General features: G+C 35.4%; 1 long non-coding RNA gene across 4 annotated transcripts in view; it reads left to right on the top strand.

Moving 5' to 3' along the window:
• Window positions 1-20,425, top strand: part of LOC143434602 (uncharacterized) — a 76,566-nt gene that overhangs the window by 41,439 nt on the left and 14,702 nt on the right. For 2 of the 4 annotated variants that reach the window (XR_013104216.1, XR_013104218.1), the window contains 2 exons: window positions 2,727-2,809; window positions 6,040-6,065. This is a non-coding gene — a long non-coding RNA (uncharacterized LOC143434602). Of the gene's footprint in view, window positions 1-271; window positions 1,031-2,726; window positions 2,810-6,039; window positions 6,066-20,425 lie in introns of those variants that run through there. The other 2 variants (XR_013104217.1, XR_013104219.1) reach the window with 1 other exon arrangement.

The following is a 20,425-nucleotide window of genomic DNA, read 5'->3' as shown; positions in this document are numbered from 1 at the left end:
GCATCTCAGAATTTCCCCAAAAGTACTCAAAGGGAGGGGTGGGCAATGAGTGAAATCACCTCCCCACAGTCAAGACAAATCCACTCTCTGCCAAGATAAGAGTAGGAAGTTGAATCACATTTATTTTCATATTTTCATCTTAATAATGAGGATCATAACAGGTCTATTGTTAATGATCAAATGTGTTAAATCATATGAAACTAATAGAAAGAAGCTGGACCATAGCACATCTTAATTAATATGAGTTAATGTTACATTATCCATTATCCAGGAGGAAAGAAGAAAAAAAGATGGATCCACATGAACAAGCTAGTCTGACTTATCAGACTTATAAAGGAAAACTTATCAAGCAAAAAGAAGGAAAGTACATGGAAATCTTTTGGAGAATCACATGGTTTCCAAAATAAAAGGACAGAAATATTGTTATTATTATAAAGTAGAATGGAAACACAAGATAATCCACCAAAATGAAAGCTTTCAGAGTTAAAAAAAGATAAAAGGCAGGTCTGGCTATGTAACTCAACAGTTCTTTCCTAGTATGCACAAATTTTGACTACAAATATTGAACAAATGCAAACAAAATAAAAAGATAATATGATATAAAATAGGAAATATTTAAAAGATATGAAAGAATGAATTTCACTCATTTACTCATGACTTCATGAAAATAAATAAAATCTTATGGACACTGGCTTTGTCTTCAGCTTTGAAAAAAACAGCTCATGGAATGAACAAACAGAAGTTCCAACTGGATAGGTGGATAAAAAATAGGAAGAATATTTTTAGGGAGAAATTTCAGTAATAAAGGATCTGTAAGTTTAAGACGGAAAAAACAAGCATTCTCAAGGAGATGAATATACAAAGACTTCTGAGTTATATATAAGGGATTATGGGAACTGTACAGAGATTGGGAGAAGGTACCCCATACACATTTCAAGAAATGAGAAAAGCTCAGTTAAATAAATGAATAGAGGTTACTTTGATACTTTTCCTGATACATGGTTTAAAAACCACTTATGAAAGGATGTGTGTGCTCATGTAAAAAGACAGACTCAATTTAATGAAACATTATACCAAACTGCAGAAGTAGAATACCTAGGAAAAGTGACGGAAGAAGCCTGTTCCACTCCACTGGAGATGCTGAAAGAGCACCTAGTGTGATAATATAGGCCTTGGAAAATAAAAAAAAAAACAATTTCCTATACATTTTATAAATATAGAAAAGAGTATTGTGAGGGCTCCAGACACAAACCAATGTTAAATAGATTGAGGTACTAATGATATTAAGTTGATCAGCATACAGTGCATAAATCTAAACTTATCAAAATTCATACCATTTATTCCATAAATATGTTCTACTATTGTGTTAATCCAAACAATTTTCTAAAGCTTAAGAGCATGTAAATCCTAACTACCCCAATTTTCTGATGACATACTATTTGTGTGTATTAATTATTATACTGTACATTATAACCACTAGTAGTTAAGATGATTGATTACAGGTTGTGTATTAGAATAATGAGCATATTCAAATCAACACTGTTTGAAAAGGAATGGTTGGATGAAATTATAGTTGCCTTATTATTTTAAATGAATTTATTGCTCTTTTTAAACAAGGCATATCAAAGTGCCATGGTACACCTAAGGAAGTCAGAAGATAGTTTTTAAAAGTTGGGTTTTCTCCTTTCACTGTGTGAGGCCAGATATCAAACTCGGGTTTTCAGAATTTACAACAAATGTTATTATCAACTGCACCATCACAAATGCTCCCAGGTTTATTATTTTTAAAAAATTATATTATGACTTAAATAATATAACTAAATATTAACAGGAATTGGTGAGCTTTCACTTCTTTTTTAATTGTAAAGCATTTTCTTCATTAACAGTTAACAATTTCATTCAAATATAATGTTTGAAACCACACTGAATCTGTATGTTAAGAATATTTCTGTCTTGGAAATGTAAAGTCTTTCTATCCATGAACATTGAATAGTTTCCTTTGTTTAGAATTTCAACATTTTCAGTAATATTTCATAACTCTCAGAGTATATTTTGTTCTCTTTTTAAGGCTTATTCCTAAGTATTTTATGCTTTTGGTATGTAAGTGAAACTGTTTCCTTAGTGTAATTTTTAGATTACACATTGCATATGTATAAGCATACACTGATATTGTATCATGTAGTCTTACTAAACTTATTGTTTCTAATTGATTTTTTAGTGTATACTTTAGAAAAAACATCTTCACATACAAGCTTGTGTCATCTTATTTCAGGGATAAGTCATTCAATCTTTCAGAATCATTTATGATATTATTATAGATTGTTCTTGAATGGCCATTCTCAGATTGCAGAAGCTTGATTCCTAATGATGTGAATGTTACGTTTTAAATCATGAAATATTATAACATATTGTTTAATTCATCTATTATTTCTTCTATAATTATTATATGTTCTTCCCTCTTATGCTGATAACCAGAGGCATTAACTGACTAGTTGATTAATGGTAAACAACCATGGATTCTAACAATAAAATGACTATGATGTGCAGTATAAATATTGTTATGTTCTCAAATTCACGTTGCCTGTATTTTATGAGTACTTTGTGTTTATATTCCTGATCAGTATATCTGTGGAGTTTCATTTTCATGTGATATCTTTGGTTTTGACTTTTCTTCTATTGACTTCTGTTTGTCTTGTATTTTTAACCTTCTAATGAAACTCATCAAGAAGGCAAAGCTACAGCGATCCCAATGCCTGCAATAGAGGCATATCATATCTTAGCCAAACTTGGATTTCAACTTTGTGAGACTGTAAGTAAATAAAATATCCAAGAATATCCAGCTCCCTGACACTTAGAATTGTGGTCAATTAGGTAGGGTTTTTAAACCATTGCTATTTGTGGTGATGTTTTATTCGTTGATAAGAAATATTGATAATATTGGCTAAGCAAAATCTAATAGTATTTCCATTAATCTAGATCCTAAACTGCTTCTAGAAAACTTTTTTCTAAAGGAGAAACTTGATTGTAATACTTCCTTGTCACCCACAAATTTTAGAAGAAAATATAAGCAACAAAATTTCTAAGGTGATTCCCAAACATGTTACCAGTGCTGAATTTATTTGTCCTGGCTAATGGACTAGATTTTCATTCAATTCTGTGCTCATCTTGCCTGATTCCCTAAGACTCAATTCAGTCTTGATATCTTCTAGGAAATATTCATAGCATCTCTACATTTTATAGAAGTTTATTGTGTTTAGAATTTCAAGTACTTTTCTGTTACTACAATCAAAAACATATATTTATGTCTCTGCCTTATCTACTAGCATAGTGAGTGACCTCAAGATGATTTCAATAAATTCCTTGGATTTTTAAAATAGATAATAATTAATAGTTGAAAAAATCTATAAACTGGTCTCTCCTTGATTCTCAAAATGTATTTTGTTCCATTACATAGTAAATTACTTGAGCCTCTAAAAGACCTATAAGATTTATATATTCAGAAAATGACTCTGTGTTTTATTTATTTATTTATTTATTTATTTATTTATTTAATGTGGGAGTCTTTCTTCCATGTATATCTGTGCACTGCATGTATGTGTTGCCAAAAGGGACCAAAAGAAGCTATCAGATCCCCTGAAACTGGAGTTACAAATGGTTGTAGACCAGTATGTAGGTGTTAAGCATTGAACCTTGGTTCTTGGAAGAGCAACCAGTTCTCTTAGCTACTGAGCCACCTCTGTACCTATAGAAACTTTAACACAGACTCACAGACACAGACACACACACACACACACACACACATATATCTATATCTATATCTATATCTATATCTATATCTATATAGCTCCTGCTGGTTTTTTTTTTTTTTTTAGCTTTTGGTGATTATAATAAAACTACATGTTTCCTTTTCTTTTCTTCCTTTCCAAAGCCTGTCATCTGCCCAGCTCTGCTCTTCTTCAATCTTCTGGGATTTTTATCCATTAATCATTATATGAAGGTATGCCTATGCATATACAGATGTTCCTACATATAACCTGCTCAATCCATTTAATGTTACTTGTATGTATGCTTTCAGGGCTGTCCATTTGGCAGTGAACAACTAACTGGTATGCTTTTTCCTGGGGAAGACCACCTCTCCCAAAGTCATCACCAAACATCAAAGAAACTTCTCTTTGCAATAGACAAAGACCACTAGAAAAAGCCACAAACAACAAAGAGTTGGAGATCCCAGTGTCAGCTGATACATCTAAAAACACTCTCCTAATAAGCTTACAACACAAGCCAGTAAGCTCATGGAACACTGCAGAATAGGAGGCAGATTGTAAGAACCAGATCAGAATGTTCAGTGTCTCCTAAGATTGTCAGAAGCTGCATCTATAAAACCTCACCCAGAGGCCATTCTGAACATGATCTGAACATGAGTGACATCAATAGACATGCCAGTGTGAAAAGAGAAGAGTCCATAAAACCTTAGAATGCACACTCACACACACACACACACACACACACACACACACACCAAACAAAGAAACAAAAACTGTGAGCATCTGTGAAAAACTGGGAGAGGGGCAAAAAGATGACTTTTTATTTCTCTTGCTTCAGGCCATAGCACTGCTCTATCACAAGAATTTCCCATCTCAACCAAAGACAGAATAGTTCTCTTAGCCACTCAAAATGAAACCATAAACTCTATTCTTAATGCTTTATTTTCTTACTGACAAAGTGCCGTCCTGTTAGTTTTATTCAATGACAGCCACAGCAACCACCCTTTACTGGGCCATCATCACTTCTCACTTAGAAATAATAAACACTCTCTGAAAATGTCCTCCTGCTGGCTCCCAACTTTCTATTTGATATGCTAAACCCAGAGTTACCTTCCCAGAATGCTTATTATATCACACTATCACACCGTTGCACTTCTGCAAATGCTCCAGTTCCTGATATTGTATTTAAATCTGGACTCTTCATGTTTTCCCATTGAAAACCATGCAATATGGTCTTCTACTTTTCTCTTGTGATTTTTATCCTCTCTCTTTTCTTTGCTTACTGTGCTTCAGCTACATGTGTCCTCCTAGGACCTTCTGTTTCCTCTTCTTGATGTGCTTTTCCAAGGACAATGCTCAGCTGGGCCTTAGTTTAGATATCTTATCTTTAGACAAATATTCTATGACCACTGAGTCTAAATAAATAAATAAATTCCATATCCTTTCATTTTATTATATTCTTAACACTTAATAACTTATCACGTATTCTTTTGCATGCACCTCTCATTAGACATTTACAATAAACCATCTCTTTAATGAAACAAACACATTTAGAACATCTTCATGATAACCTTATTAGAGAAAAAAAAGCACAAAAGACATCCTGTATATCTGAATAAATTAAACCACCATCATTAATGTGTATTAAGAGTCATTAAATGAAGTTGTACAATATGCAGTTTCCTCAACTGTATTCAAGGAGCAAAACAATTAGTCAATGCTAAGATACAGCAAACACAACTCTCTTATAAATGTGATTTAGTATTCCACAAAGAGAATTATAAAGCTAGAGAAGGTGAGTGGGGAGATATTTTTTTAAACCATCATCACACATATGCTTGAAAATACATGATCTATCTACTTGGAAAAGGCTTGATCACATTCACACCAAAATTGTGGTAAGTATTTCATTTGCAAAATGATAAGTTAGAGAAGTACTTGATTTATTAAATAGGATAATGTAATTAGACTAATTATTCAATAATAAATTAGCAGCAATCAAATTCTGTAATGAAGACCTCACTTTCTATTGGTATGGGATTAACAGGGTAGAAATTTATTGCACAATCTATAATAGAGACATAGAAAGTCCATTTTCTAAAAAGTATCCCAAGCTACTGTGGCCCAAGAAGAGAATTGTCATTAACATCAGTATGAATCCCTCAAATTGTACAATAGAAATTCTAACTATGAGATAAATTCTTTGTGTGTTTCTGACTGTCTGTCTCTCTCCATATATATATGGATGGATGCATGTCAACTTTACACAAACTAGAATCACCTGGGAAGAAGATACCGCAGGTGAGGAATTGCCCCCATCAGCTTGGCCTATGGGCATGTTTATGAGGCATTAAGAGTTCATGTGGAATGTCCCAGATGATGCTAGGTGGTGCCATCTCTTGTAGGAGGCCTTCAGTTTTATAAGAAAACAGACTGAGCAAGTAATGGAGAACAAGCCAGTAAGCAGAACTCCCCCATGTTGCCTGCCTGTGGTCCTGCTTGAGTGTGTGCCCTGACTTCCCTCAATTATCTTTCTCAAGCCTTCATGTATACATAGTGGGATAGATAACTGTCATTTCCTTTTCGTTTTATTTTTTGTTTCTTTTGAAACAGTATCTCACTATCCAGTTGTTCTTGAATCTGCTGGAATTCACTATGTAGGGCACCTTGACCTCAAATTTGTGGCAATCCTCTTGCTTCTGGCTTCTGATTGCTGAAAGTACCAGTGCCTGTACGCCATGACACTTAGCAGCAATACTTATAGAGGCAGTCAACCCTAGATCTCGAATTAGAGAGTCAATAATGGCCTTCAGGTTTCTATACAGATACAGCGAATTTATAAGACACAACAGCATGCTTCCTGCCTATAAAAAAAATTACAGGTTTTTGTTCAAATTAAGCAAACAAAACCCCTACATGATGTGGTATTAGAAAGTGTTATTAATATTAATTTATGAATTTTAGACAATAGGAGGACACAGATAAGAAAGGTTTCCTGTACATACTAACAGGAATGTTACAGTGTATTTTTTTAAAAAGCTAGGTGACTGCAAAAGTACAAAAGAAAATAAACTGGATAAGGACTTCATTCGTGATATGTTTAAGCCTGTTATACTCTAGAAGAATTAAAGTTCCAATATCAAAGACTTGGGGACTTTCTACAGAAAGGACAATACCTTAGCCCCAGGTTATAAACTTCAGATCCCTGAGATCAAGTCTCAGGGGTACCTAATCCCTCAACAGTCCTCTACGTTCCCAATGGGGTGTGTAGCAAAAAGGGCATGTCTGTCTCATGGCCTTGTGCTTTTCCTGTCTCCCTTCACCTCCTTAAAACATTTCAGTTGCCTTATCTAAGTCACTGAGGATCTATCCAACTGCAGTCACAGTATGAACAATTTTTTTTTTTTTTAGTGTTTCAGAGAGAAAGGTGCTTCCTTTGCCCACAATACTATCATTATCAGTCATCTCAGCAAAATCAGTACTGAGCAGGGTGACAGCAGCTGCACATTGCTGATATCCTCTTGATATGGATTTCTAGATGGTTAACCTAGAATAGAATGTATATTGCTTTGATTTAAAACCGCAGGCAGAAAAGCTTCTTATTTGAAGGATTAAAAGCAAAATCTGGTTTGGTTATAATTTCCTTGTGTTCCATTTGAACAGCAGGAGTGCATACTTAATTTTCCCGTCCTTTTACTTAGAGCAATGTGGACTTTGATATTAAACAAAAGAAGAGATTTACTCCCAATACACAGCATAGGCCATGGCCATGGGCCAGTGGCATGTTAGTTGGACTTTGTTACATGAGATGCAGTCCTAGATATTTTTTTCGTTTAATTGACTCAATGACTGCAGAAAAGTTCATTTACTGTAATCAATATGACTTTACATTATGCCTCAGTCAAAAACTACTTTTCCGTGGTCAATAACAATTAGACAGATGGACAGAAATGACAGCATTAATGGTGGTGAAACTTTAAATTTATATCTAATGGTTTTCTCAAAAGAAAATAAAAGCGAATGAGAGGAATAAGTAATTGCATCATATTGAATTTGCAACATTTCAGGGAGGACACAAAATGGGCTCTGGAAATAATAAGCAAAAAATAACAGATCGTGAAGCTGAGGTGAAAACCATCTTTCATCCTTTCTGTTCCCTGTGTTTTTCTTAATGGCACAACTACTGGAAGTATTGTGAAGGGCACAAATAGAGTGCAAATTTCTAGTAGAAATTTTCAATGAAATAAAATAGTTTCAATTTGGGAAAAAAGTTATTGACAGTTGGTAATTGAGGTTTCATCAGGAATGATGGTCAGTGTTCACTGTGGAAAAAAGCAGCCAGATAGAGAAGAAAGTTGGAGTAACAAGAAGATGTGAGCAATGGGATAGGAATGAGCCCCTATGGGAAGATGCAAGTGATGTAGCAACACAAACAACAAAGCATGTACCTTGCCCAGCACTGTGCACTAGCTCAGCCACACTCTTGTTTCCTGCCTCAAATGGTGGCAGCTTTGTAACAAGCACTCTGATTTTTTTTATTCATTTTGAAAAACAAATACTGAATGGTTTTGGAAAGTATTCCTGATAGAAAATTGCAGTACCAGAGGGAGATATTAAGTGTTGTTAGACATAAAATGAGTGAGTTCCTAAATAAAAGGGCAAGGCTGGCTGAGGAAGCCACTGGAGCAGCAGTCTTGAGAGTGCCTATCTATTGCAGTGAGATGGCAGGTGAGGAAGGGGCCTCATTAGGACAAGAAAAGTCAAAGTTTGTCAAAGCCGATGTCAGATTCTAGTAACGTTATGTAAGCAAATCTAAAACGAATATCATCAATAAAGTTCTAGAATTAAAGAGTATAAGATCGTTATATACCCAATTGTTATAGGAGTAGAATCCTTGGAGAATGTAAAAATGACAGAAGGCTGTTGTAGCTGACCCAGCATGAGCCAGCATCCTAACTCTCTTACAGATGCCAAGTCTCCAATTAGAACCATATTTTATCTAAGGACCCTGTTCTCATATTTTTACCTTGAAATACTAAAGAAGTTTTAAAGATTTGTTGGACTTCCACAGATGCTCACATAATAATCATAAATGGTTTTTGATTGTTGTATCAAGAAAAAAATATTTTTATCCATCATCTTGCCATTCCCTCCCATACATTATACTTAACAGTGTTTCACAAGGACACTGGGGATGCTAACTCAGGTATCCACCAAGCTGTCTCTTGACAGCCATGGGAGGCTTTCATACCAGATTATCTAAGAAAATTTATCCTGGAGAAAGTAAGAATAATTCAGAATCTTTCCAACATTCACTTGGCATTTTGGTCTTAATAACATGCTTAATGTTGAGTATAGCAATCTCAGTCTTCAGTGAAAAGTCCCAAGCAGAAATGTAAATGACAGAAATTGTTTATATGTGTGTAGAAAACGATAAGGTCTCCCAATAGAAAAATGAGTTTGAAAGGGTTAAAGAAAGAGACCAGTGTTTGTAAAAAGGAAATAACATGGAAAAACAAATGCTAAGAAGTTTTGACTGAAATTTCAAAATCAGACTAGCTATAGATGTAAAAAGTCAGAGAAATTATTGTATGTGACATATACATCTAGAACGGAGACAAAGGTGCAAGAAGGTGAAGTGAGAAGGATGCTTTTAGACCATTTTGAATCGACACACATAACAAAAGTATAGGGAAGGCAGGGGAATGTTGATTTTGAATCATTTTAAAGACCATGATTCATAAAGTTTATCTGCTTAAAGCATGAGAGCAGACTCTTGTCTACAATAACATTCTTCTTGGGTCCCAGTGGGGGGAGAGATAGATATTAGTACCTCAGGCAAGCTTGTTCCCTTTCGACTGTGCTATTTGCTTTCTACAGCACTGCAGCTTTCATCAATGATTTTTTGTTAAAAAAAATTGCTGCATATACAATGCACACACATCTCCCTGAACACAGGACAGGGCTGTCAATGCTCTGCCTCCATTCAAGCCTCCTGTACAAGTTGCTTCTTATCTTCAGCTATATTGTGTCCCCTCCCTCTTGCTTAACAATGACGCTGAGAACCAATTTATAAGTGTCCAGTTGAATGCAGGGACATTTATATCTTGTGAGAACTTCCGCAAATGTAGGAGGCATAGATGGGTTTACAGTGCTTGTCACAGTTCACTGGAACTCTAAGATGAATCAACGACAAAGAGACACTTTAAATTGCCATTTTGATTTGAATTTAATGCTACACTTGTCAGTTTCTCTAAGTAAGAGAGCAAACAATCAGTCCCTAACAGGAAAGGCTTTGCATCCTTTATGCAAACCAAAGGTGTCCTAATAATTACCTTACTGGGGACTTAAGTAAGACTGAGCTTGCACTAAACACTTGAATAAGCAACATAAATACACTGAATCTGAAATTGAGCTTATAGGACTTATATTTTATTTGACTTTATTTTGACATTTCTATTAAGTCAGGAACCAAACCAAAGTTTGTTCTCATCTTAGTGAAACCCCTATGAGCAACACAGGATCTATACAGTTTCTAAAGCAAACACTTAGAACAAAATTAGAATGTCAAAACTTTGTGTAAAACAGTATATTTTTTATTCTAGTACTTTTCTCTATTTGAACCATTTTAAGATGATACAATACTGTGTACAGTCTCTTTCAAATGGCTGATACATGATGAAGCCTAACTAATGCCTGAACATAATGTTTTTTAAAAAAGATTTAGGCCACGTGTGGTGGCACAAGCACTTAGTCTCAACAGAAATTTAGGAGGCAGAGGCAGACAGAGCCTGAGTGCCATGAAAAGTCTTTCTCTCCAATAACATCAGATGTGATATTTCTGCCCTGTTCCAGACCTTTTTGTCACAGTGATGAAAATGAAGCTAATATATTACAGTTTGGGAAGTTCTTGCATTTCTGCCTTGAGTGCTTTCTAAATTTCTATCAAGGAGATTTGAGGAGGATATCCATAAGATTGGAAACTTTCTTGGTTAGACTTTTATATTGCTGTGAAGAGACACCATGACCACAGGAACTCTTATATAAGAAAGCATTTAATTTGGGCTTGCTTACACTTTCCGAGGTTTAGTCTATTATCAGCATGGCACTGAGGTATTCAACAGATATGGTGCTAGAGAAAAGCTAAGAGATCTACGTCTAGATCCTTAGGCAGCAGGAAAAGAGAGTGACATTGTATATGGCTTGAGCTTCTGAAAACTCAGAGTACAACCCCAAGACATTCTTTGTCCAACAAAGCCGCACCTTGTCCAACAAGGCCACTCTGCCAATAATGCCACTGCCTACCATAGCATAGAAGCCGATCTTGAACAAAATTCCCAATCTGGATGGCATGACTCTGCAACCTTGGCCAAGTTATGGATGTTAGCATTCTTTTCCCAAAGGACAATGGAAGACTTATAACATTGCTTGCCTATAAACATGTGAATGTACTAGCTCACAAGTCTGTGTTTTTTCTTCTAGCATAATACCTTTTTTTCTAGGTAAATGAATGTTAGGTCCATTTGCTTATAAAACATATTTCTATATCTTTTCTACAGCAAGATAACTAGTGGTATTTCATCTAAGAGGCAATTATTTAGAAACTGAGAGATAATCTATAAAAGAAGCAACCAATGGAATCAATTCCTTGTAAGTGTGGCTTCAGTTGAACTTGAGTGAAAAAGATGCTTCAATGAGTTTATTTCCATTGTACTGAGGCATTCTCATTGTCTCCTATGCCTGAGTGATGTCCTCCTATGTTACAATGCAATATTCTGAAAATATTTTTTTCATCTTAAGAGACTGGACCTTAAGCTGGACCTCAAGCCAAAATTAATAATATACCTTGAGGTCACTTAAGACTTAAGACCACTATCCTACCATATATTCTCTCTTCCTGTTACCTGCAGAACTAAATATAGATCTGCCTTTAAGAGAACAATATAGCAATCAACCTAAAATGCCTTAGATTTCCCAAGTAATCAGTTATTATAACCTAACCTTATGTATAGTATTAACCTTAAATTATCTACTCTTCCATGTCCTTGACCCAGAACAATAACTGTGTATTATTGGATGAAAACTGCAAATACAGAAGTTGTAAGCAACTTCATAAACTCTACCACAGAGATGGAAAACATGCATTTGCAGATATTGGTTGATTAAAAATGATATTTCTAATTTGGGTCAGTTGGAATCAATTTCCTGTAAAATTCTATTAAATACCTCTGTATTGTACTTCATTCCTTTACTATAGGATAATGTGCTTTTCAATAAATACAGAGTGAAGACCTTTGTTAATGATACACACACAGAGACAACATTTCCAAGCAGTCTCACAATAGACAAAATCACTCACACAAAGACATACACAGCTCAAATAACAAACATACAGAGAGACACACAGATAGAAACAAAGAGACAAACAAACAGGAACAGACAGAGTCACAAGACAGCCTTCAGACAGGCACAGATTCACACACATACAACCGACAGACAATGGAAGACACAAGGCACATGAAGTAGAGAATTTAAATCTGTACTCACTCTTAGTTAAACAACTGCAATAGGAATAGGAAATGCTTTTATTTTTTTATGTAATGTGACACTGATACATTATTGGTGACTCTGAGTTAATCACTAATGAATTATAATCTATGAATTGCCCACTAAAATATATATATTACAGCACTAATATCCAATGTGACAATACTGAGATGGGAACTTCAGGATCCCTGTAACAAATCCAATAATATAAATTTATAAATAAATATGAAAGGCAATTTAGTTATTGATAAAATGGCCTTGGTGGAATATACCTATGGTTGCAACATTTGGGAGACTACAACAAAATCATGGTTTTGAGGCCAAGCATATGTTCTTTGTCTAAACAAACAAAACATTGCGACCTGGCAGGGACAAATAGGCTTGTTCAGTTTAAATAAAGAACTTCTTAGAAATCAAATGGAGATGAAGCCAAGGGATTCAGTATTCTGGGTTACACCTCAGGACTCAGTCACTGGGAATCCTGAATCCTTTATGTACATCATTAAAATTTGCTCTTGAGAACAAGTTTAGGAACATTTTTATTATCATAGAAATTTCTACTAGTCAGCATCTTAGTCTTCTTAGGATATCATAGCAAAATGCCATTGTGGGCTGGCATAATAGAATTTTATTCTTCACAATATAGTAGTATGAAGAATTCTAGTTCAAGAGGTTGGCAAAACTCAGTCTTGAAGGATGCCAGGAGGTTGAAAAAGAAGAGTGGAGAGTTCAAGGTCATCCTGCAATTTATAGTGAGTTTCAGACCAGCATGTAAGTGAAACCCTGTTGCATGAAAAGAGAGTGAGTGTAGAGGACTTTGCCACTGTTGAGAGTGAGGATAGGGTGCTCTGTTAATATTGAGAATTTACTTTCTGATTAGCAAACAGTATCTTTGTTGCCTTACATGGGGGAAGGTGCTTCTTGTAGACACAACATGAGAGCCCATTTTTTTAATCTTTTGTAAATGTAACTATCTCCTGAAGGTCTTATTTTTATTTGACTTTTATTTTATTAATTATGTTTTTATTTATTCACTACATCTGGTTCACTACCTCCCTTCCAGTCCCATCTCACAATTCTTTCTCATCCCCCTCCCATTCTCCTCCAAGCAAATGGGGTCCCCCTGGGTATCCCCTCACCCTGGTATATCAATTCTGTGTGTGTATACATATATATATTAATTATAATATAATATATATTAATTAATTAATATATAATATATATTAATCTATAATAATATATATGCATATATATTATATATAATTCAAGTGTGGCACACCTCACAGTGATCTGTGTCATACCCTATCAATCATTAATGAAGAAAATCCCCCCACAGGCAGATGTTACTGAGGTAATTCCTCAAATGAGGTACTTATCCTTCTTTGCTGATGACTTTACTTTGTGTCAAGTTGAAAACAACTAGCTGGCATGATTCTCAATATCATTAGCTATCATGGACTCCAAACTACAGTGAGATATTATCTCAATGCCATAGCAAAGGATACTATCAAAATGATAACATAAAAAGCAACTAGTGTCAGAGTAAGATTCCATGTGCTTCTGGTGGACATGTAAATTACTACAATTTTATGGAGATTCTTACAAGAAGTAAAACTAGATTTTTTTAAAATATAATTCAGATATTCCACTGTTGGGGTGCACATAAAGGGGAAACAAAACCTGGTTATAAGAAAAAATGAGGTGCAAGTAAAAATAGGTACACACACACATATACACACATACATACACATATACACACATACATACACATATAAACACATATACACACATACACATGTACACACACATATAAACACACAATCACACACACAGACACATACACTCACACATACACACAGACATACACACATACACATGCACATACACGCACATGCACATACAAACACACAACCACACACACATCTATTTTAATACTACTCACTAGAGTTGAGACATCGGTTCAGTCTAGGTCTATCAAGAGTTATGCAAAGAAACCGTGGTCCATAAATACAATACAACACCACGCAGCCATGAAGAGTGGAATCTTGCTGTATGTAGCAGTAGATGAAACTGAAAGTCTTCATGTTACGTTACTTAGACCAGGCAGAGAAAGACAAGAACTTGGTCTCTTTTGTGTGTGAAAAGTAAAGGAAATATTGTTGACAAGAAAATAGAATAGTGGTAATTAGCAATTAGGAGTCCTGGTGGGTTTGTGCATGATTCAGGGTTGCCAGGGGGGAAGACTGGACTTCTTTACGTGAAATCTGTAGGCATACATAGAAATGTCATTAGCATGTGTAACTTATGTGAAAATTTAAAAAAAGAAAAGAAAAAGAGCAATAAGGAGTAGAGGCATCCCTGATAGCTATGGTTAGGGTAGGAAATATATACAACTCCAAATTATTATTTCTTCCCATACTGTGCTAGCTAGTTTTATGTCAGCATGACATGAACTAGAGTTCCTTGGAAAGAAGAAACTTTAATTAAGAAAATGCCTCCTCCAGATTAGCCTTAATATGGGATAGCCCATCCCATTGTGGGTGGTGCTACACCTAGGCTGGTGTCCCTGGGTTTTATAAGAAAACAGGCTGAGTAAGCCATGAAGAGCAAGCCAGTAATCAGCACCCTTCCATGGCTTCTGCTTCCAGGCTCCTACCTTGGTTCCTGCCCTGACATCCTTCAGTGATGGAAGTGTGGTATGGCAATTAATTATAAGCTAAAACAAAGCCTTTCCTTTCCAAGTTGCTTTTGGTCATGTCCTATCACGGCAATAGAAACTCAATCTCCAACACCTGCCATTCATGCCTTGGTCCTTTTATATAGAAAGCTGTGTGATGTATCACACAAACACATTTTCTGGGATCCTTTGCTTTGAAATCTGCTTTTAGCCAGTTCTTCATCACTACTTAATCAATGAAAAGCAGGAGGTGGTAACTTCAGGCTTGGGATGGTGATACTCTGTGCCTCCACACTGGAAGTAAATCATCCCCAAACCAGGCCACTCAACCTGTGACTTTCCCAGCTTGAGTTATAGAAATATAAATGAATTTTGCCACATAAAAGCTAAGCATTAACCTGAACAATGGCTTTGGAATAAAGATTAAGAGAGCAAATCCATTTGGCCTTAGGTATTAAAGTACAAGAAAACAGCATCTTTTTGTTATTGCTGCCTGCCTTCTGCTTCATATTTGATTTCCCTCCAATTAAGATACAGCTTTGCTTGCATTCCAACTGTTCTAATCATGTCACTATCAAACCTTTTCAGAAAGAGAGGGAGAACCTGGCAAGAGTTAGTTACAGCGTGCACATGCTCAGTGGGTGCTGGGTGGGAGACAACAGCCAGGGTCACACAGGCCTCCGTTTCAGTGTCATTTTAAAAAGAAGACACAAATACTCCCTAGCAAGAGTGAAGGCAGAGCACATTGCTGAGATCTTGATTTTTCAGTTTTTAAATATTCTTGTTCTACTTTTTTTTCACTCCATGTATTTTCTACTAGTTAGTTGGTGCCTGTGACAAAAAAAAAAAAAAAAAAAAAAAAAAAAAAAAAAAAAAAAAGTTTTCTACTTGTGATCCAAATCTCTAAAAATCAGATAGCTTCCCTCTCTTATCAGCATCTTTTGTCACCACTGCCCCTGGAGCTTTTTTTTCTTTCCCAAACAAAATCATCCAAGGCCCTGAGTAAGAGGGAGGCATTTTATAATGAGTAATTACAATATGTTCATTTCATTAACCCTATATTGCCCTCCAATCTGATTTGACTTTCCCCCAAAAGAAAGTAAATTGAAAATATAGGAAATCCATAGCAACAAATGAAAGACCTGGCCTAGATAAGCTGGCTTGGTATGTGATGGAAATGTACCTTGAGGGCCATGATGTGACCTTTTCAAGAAACCAGCAGTCATAATTATGTACCGGAAGCACACAGAGTTTCTAAACAGAGCAGAGGAGGAAGAGAAAGGACAGCATATTAGAGTCAAGTCAATTACCTGTCATCTGCACAGGGCACTCTGTTTAGTTGAGATGAGCATGGGGTATCAATTAGAGAGAACACCTACATCCAATATCTTTCATTGTGCATCTTCCTAGACTCACTTTCTTTGGCAATAGGGCCTGTGCTGGTTGCTAACCATACAAAGCCATGGCACTAAATTTCAATATTGTTTATAAAGCACAGTACAGACTCAGTCATGGAGCAGATCTCTCATATGTTAACTTTGCAAAACAAGCTTGACAAGCCATTGCCTTGCACTGAAGGAACTGCCCAGTAGGATGTCAGGGTGTTACTCCACTGATATTGCTTAGCTGATTTTGATGCTTGGTGAATTTGTTAGTGTCAGTTTCTTCATTCTGTGTCTAATTTTTTGTGGTGACACATAACTGTTCTTCCTTTCATTGTCTCTAGGGTAAGACTATTTCTGCTGTAAAAGACAGAGATGGTACAGCTTTTTCAATTTTAGAATTCAAAGACTAGGGAAAGATGTAATAGTAGTTCTCCTAATACTGGAAAGTCATATTCACAGTAGTTATATAGATTTGGATTTAGCATCTTATTTGATTAAAGAGTGGCTGGTTTTATGTCAACTTCACACAAGCTAGAGTCATCAGAAAGGAAGGAGCCCCAATTGAGAAAATGCCTCCATAAAATCAGCTATAGGGCATTTTCTTAATTAGTGATCAAGATGTGAGGGTGCAGCCCACTGTGTGATGCCATCTCTGGGCTGATGGTCCTAGGTACTAGAGAAAGCAGACTAAGCAAACCATGGGGAACAAGTCAGTAAGTAGCATTCTTCTAAGGCCTCTGCATTAGTTCATGCCTCCAGCTTCTGGTCTGTCAGAGTTCCTATCTGGACTTCCTTTGATGATGAACAGCAATATGAAAGTAAAACCCAATTAAATTCTTTCCTTCCCAAATTTGTGTTTTCCATCATGGTGTTTCATAATAGTAATAGAAACCCTAATTTGATTCTACACAGAGCCTTACCAACCTAAGTGCATTGCTTTGGATTATGTATATTCCATGACGGGAAAGAAAGGCATTCTTGACAGAACAACCTAAGACGGACTCGGTCTTCTTAATGAAATAAAAAACGGGAAAAGAGCCTTTGGGGATGCTTGGCAAAAATCTGACATGGGCCAATGACAAGGAAATGGGCTGCTTGGCAAGAATATGACAGGCTAGAACAAAGAAGGAATTTCAGGCAGGAATCTAAATCTTAGGCTAGAATAAAGAAGTAATTTCAGGTAAAAATTTAAATTTTAGGCTAGAATAAGGAAGTAGGCTTCAGACATGAAAATGACTTTGGGCCAGAACAGGGAAGTTGGCTCAAATATTTTGGTCATCCTAATAAGCCCTTAGAAACAGTGATCATGGGCATGTTCAGAGTTGTGTTTAATGCTTTGCTTATTCTTTGACTATTTGTGTTTATTGTCTTGCTTATTCCTTGACTATTTGCATCTATTGTATTCCTAGACCCTTAACCTAGAACTGACCTTAATACATGCATGTAATTAAAATGATATAAAAGCAAAAAGAAGGAGGGAGAGTGGCATAGGTATTTCTAGGGAAGGGAAATGGGGAAAGGGAATGACATCTGAAATGTAAATAAATAAAATATCCAATAAAAAAGAAATAAACTTTTAAAAAAATGAAAAAGAGACAATTGGTAATATAAATATGTGTTTTTTCTTTGAGTCTCAGTGGATTAAATCTATATTTAATTTTTAAAATTTTTTGTTTTGAAACAACATGACCCATTAAAAAGTTGTGAAAAATGCAGATTAATTTCATTAAGCTTATGTTCTGTAACTACTTCCATCGTCCATATATCAATATCCAGAAATTACCATGGGTTATGTTCCAGTCCAGAGACCTATACACATTCAATATTCACAATTCATGACTTTTTCTCCTAGATTCCTTTTCGGGTTGAAGATACAGTTCCAGATTTGACATTGGCTGGGTTTCAAGTTTGTTTATCAATCTACAGTTTATGGTGGTTTTTCAGGGTTTCTTCCTTATTTGTAAATTCTACAGTATTGAATAGCACTGGCCAGTTGTGCTTAAGGTTACTGCTTGTGGACTTGCAGGATGTTTTTTTTTCTGGATAAGATTGAGATCACATATCTTCAGCAGCCATTCAATACATGACACTTTCATCCAAATGTACTGTTACAGAATGTACAGAATTTGGGGTATTATTTAGTTTTCATTTAAAAACTTATTGCTTATTAATTTTATAATTTTGGATCTCAGTCAAACCCAGAGCCTTTAACACACTGAGCAAAGCGCGTGACCATTGAACTATGCCCTCACACAAAAGAATGCCTTATTGATAATATTAACCTGATCACTTGGTAAAATGGGGACTGCCAAACTGTACTAACTGTATATACTAAGAGCTTTCTCTTCTTGGTGAATATCTTACAGCTATAGCTATTTTGTGACTATGTAAATGTTCTCCTCATTACAGACATATGCACATGTTGACTAGTTATATGATCTACCAAAGGATCAGGCTTTTATTACTCTGAACTCTGCTAGCAAATGCTAATTTTAGTCTAGTATTACAGATTATTAATTTAATTTATATGATAAAAAAGGTATCATTCTCTACCATTTCTTTCTCTCTTTAACTATTTACTTTTACTATTCTATGAGGGTAGAGATAGAGATAGAGATAGAGATAGAGATAGAGACAGAGATAGAGATAGAGATAGATATAGATAGACAGATAGATAGGTTCATTCCATGGAATTGAACCCATTCATTTTTTGCTCAAATTTTCTTAGATGCTGCCATTGGAATTTACATCAGGCAAACCTCTGAGCTATTTGATCTTAAGTGCTCTTAGAGTACTTTCTTAGTGCCTAGTACAATAAAGTTTCTTTATCTCAACTTTGTTATTTCTCCTTCAGCCCCAGAAGTGCTTACTCCTGTTTTCTTATTCATTTTCTTGGAGGATTATGTTTAGCAACAGAGATATGAATTCTAGGTATTCTTCTTTTCCAAGCGATCATTACATCAGGTGCCTTCCACAGACTGGCCCAGGAAATTTGTATGCATGCACATGAATATATTTTGTATATTTCAACATTTTGTATTGACTCCTCTTGTCCTCTGCAGAAAAAATTGCAATTCAACCCTACAAATTGCAGTGTAACCTCTTTTTCTCTCACTGGAAATAATCAGTGCACATGCTAGTTGTTGGTTTTATTTCAGTTCACACACACACATACACACACACACACACACACACACAAATACAGCATGACTAATCCATAGTCTTTGAAAATTAAGTTCACTAATGAGAGAATGAGAAAATTTATATGCAGATCTTTTTTTCTGTAGCATGGTAGAATATATAATTAAATGCTTATTTGTGAAAGCTTTTAAATTACCTATTTTCTCTCCTAATATTCTTAATGCACTTACATCCTTTATGTGTGCTATGTTTGTTAATGTTCCCATTCCATTTTGGATTTTCCTGGCAATTTATTGACATTATATATTTCATTGTTCATCCATTTGTGGATATCTTCTAGTCAGAACAAATAGCCCAAGTTACATTCTGGGAAGGTCAGATTTTTCCAATCCTTGCTAACCCATTTTCATTTCCCATTTTATAAACTCTAATTCTCCCTCTCTCTTTAAGGTACATACAAATCATTACTTCCTTTCTATATATTTTTCTCACAAATTATATATTCTATATAGACCATTTATTACAAGACAATGAGAGTTTAATAATTACATGCTGATATAAGTTAACAGTTTTTTTATATTTCTGATAAAATTAGCTAAAAAACTACTTCGAATGGACAGCTATCCTTTGGGATCACAGTTTTAAAGGGTTGTATGGTCCTATGGTCTTGAGCAGAGCATCATGGCTTTGAGGAAAGTGGAGCTGAAACTGCTCTATATTTCCTGGGGAGCATAAAGCAGAGAGAGGGATCACAAGAGGAAACCAGGGCAAGAAACAGTCTGAAGGATATACTTCCAAGTAATCTTTTTCTCCCAAAGAACATCCTTCTTCTCTTTCTTTGTCTCCCAGTAATGCCACCATAGTACAAACCCCTCTAGTGCAGAATCCATCCAAATTGTCTCTAGAGACAT

This window comes from Arvicanthis niloticus, chromosome 16 (genome assembly GCF_011762505.2).
Source record: "Arvicanthis niloticus isolate mArvNil1 chromosome 16, mArvNil1.pat.X, whole genome shotgun sequence".
NCBI classification, from domain to species: Eukaryota; Metazoa; Chordata; class Mammalia; order Rodentia; family Muridae; genus Arvicanthis; species Arvicanthis niloticus.
Note: the sequence above shows the minus strand (reverse complement) of the source record. Positions and strands in the feature narration are given on the sequence as shown.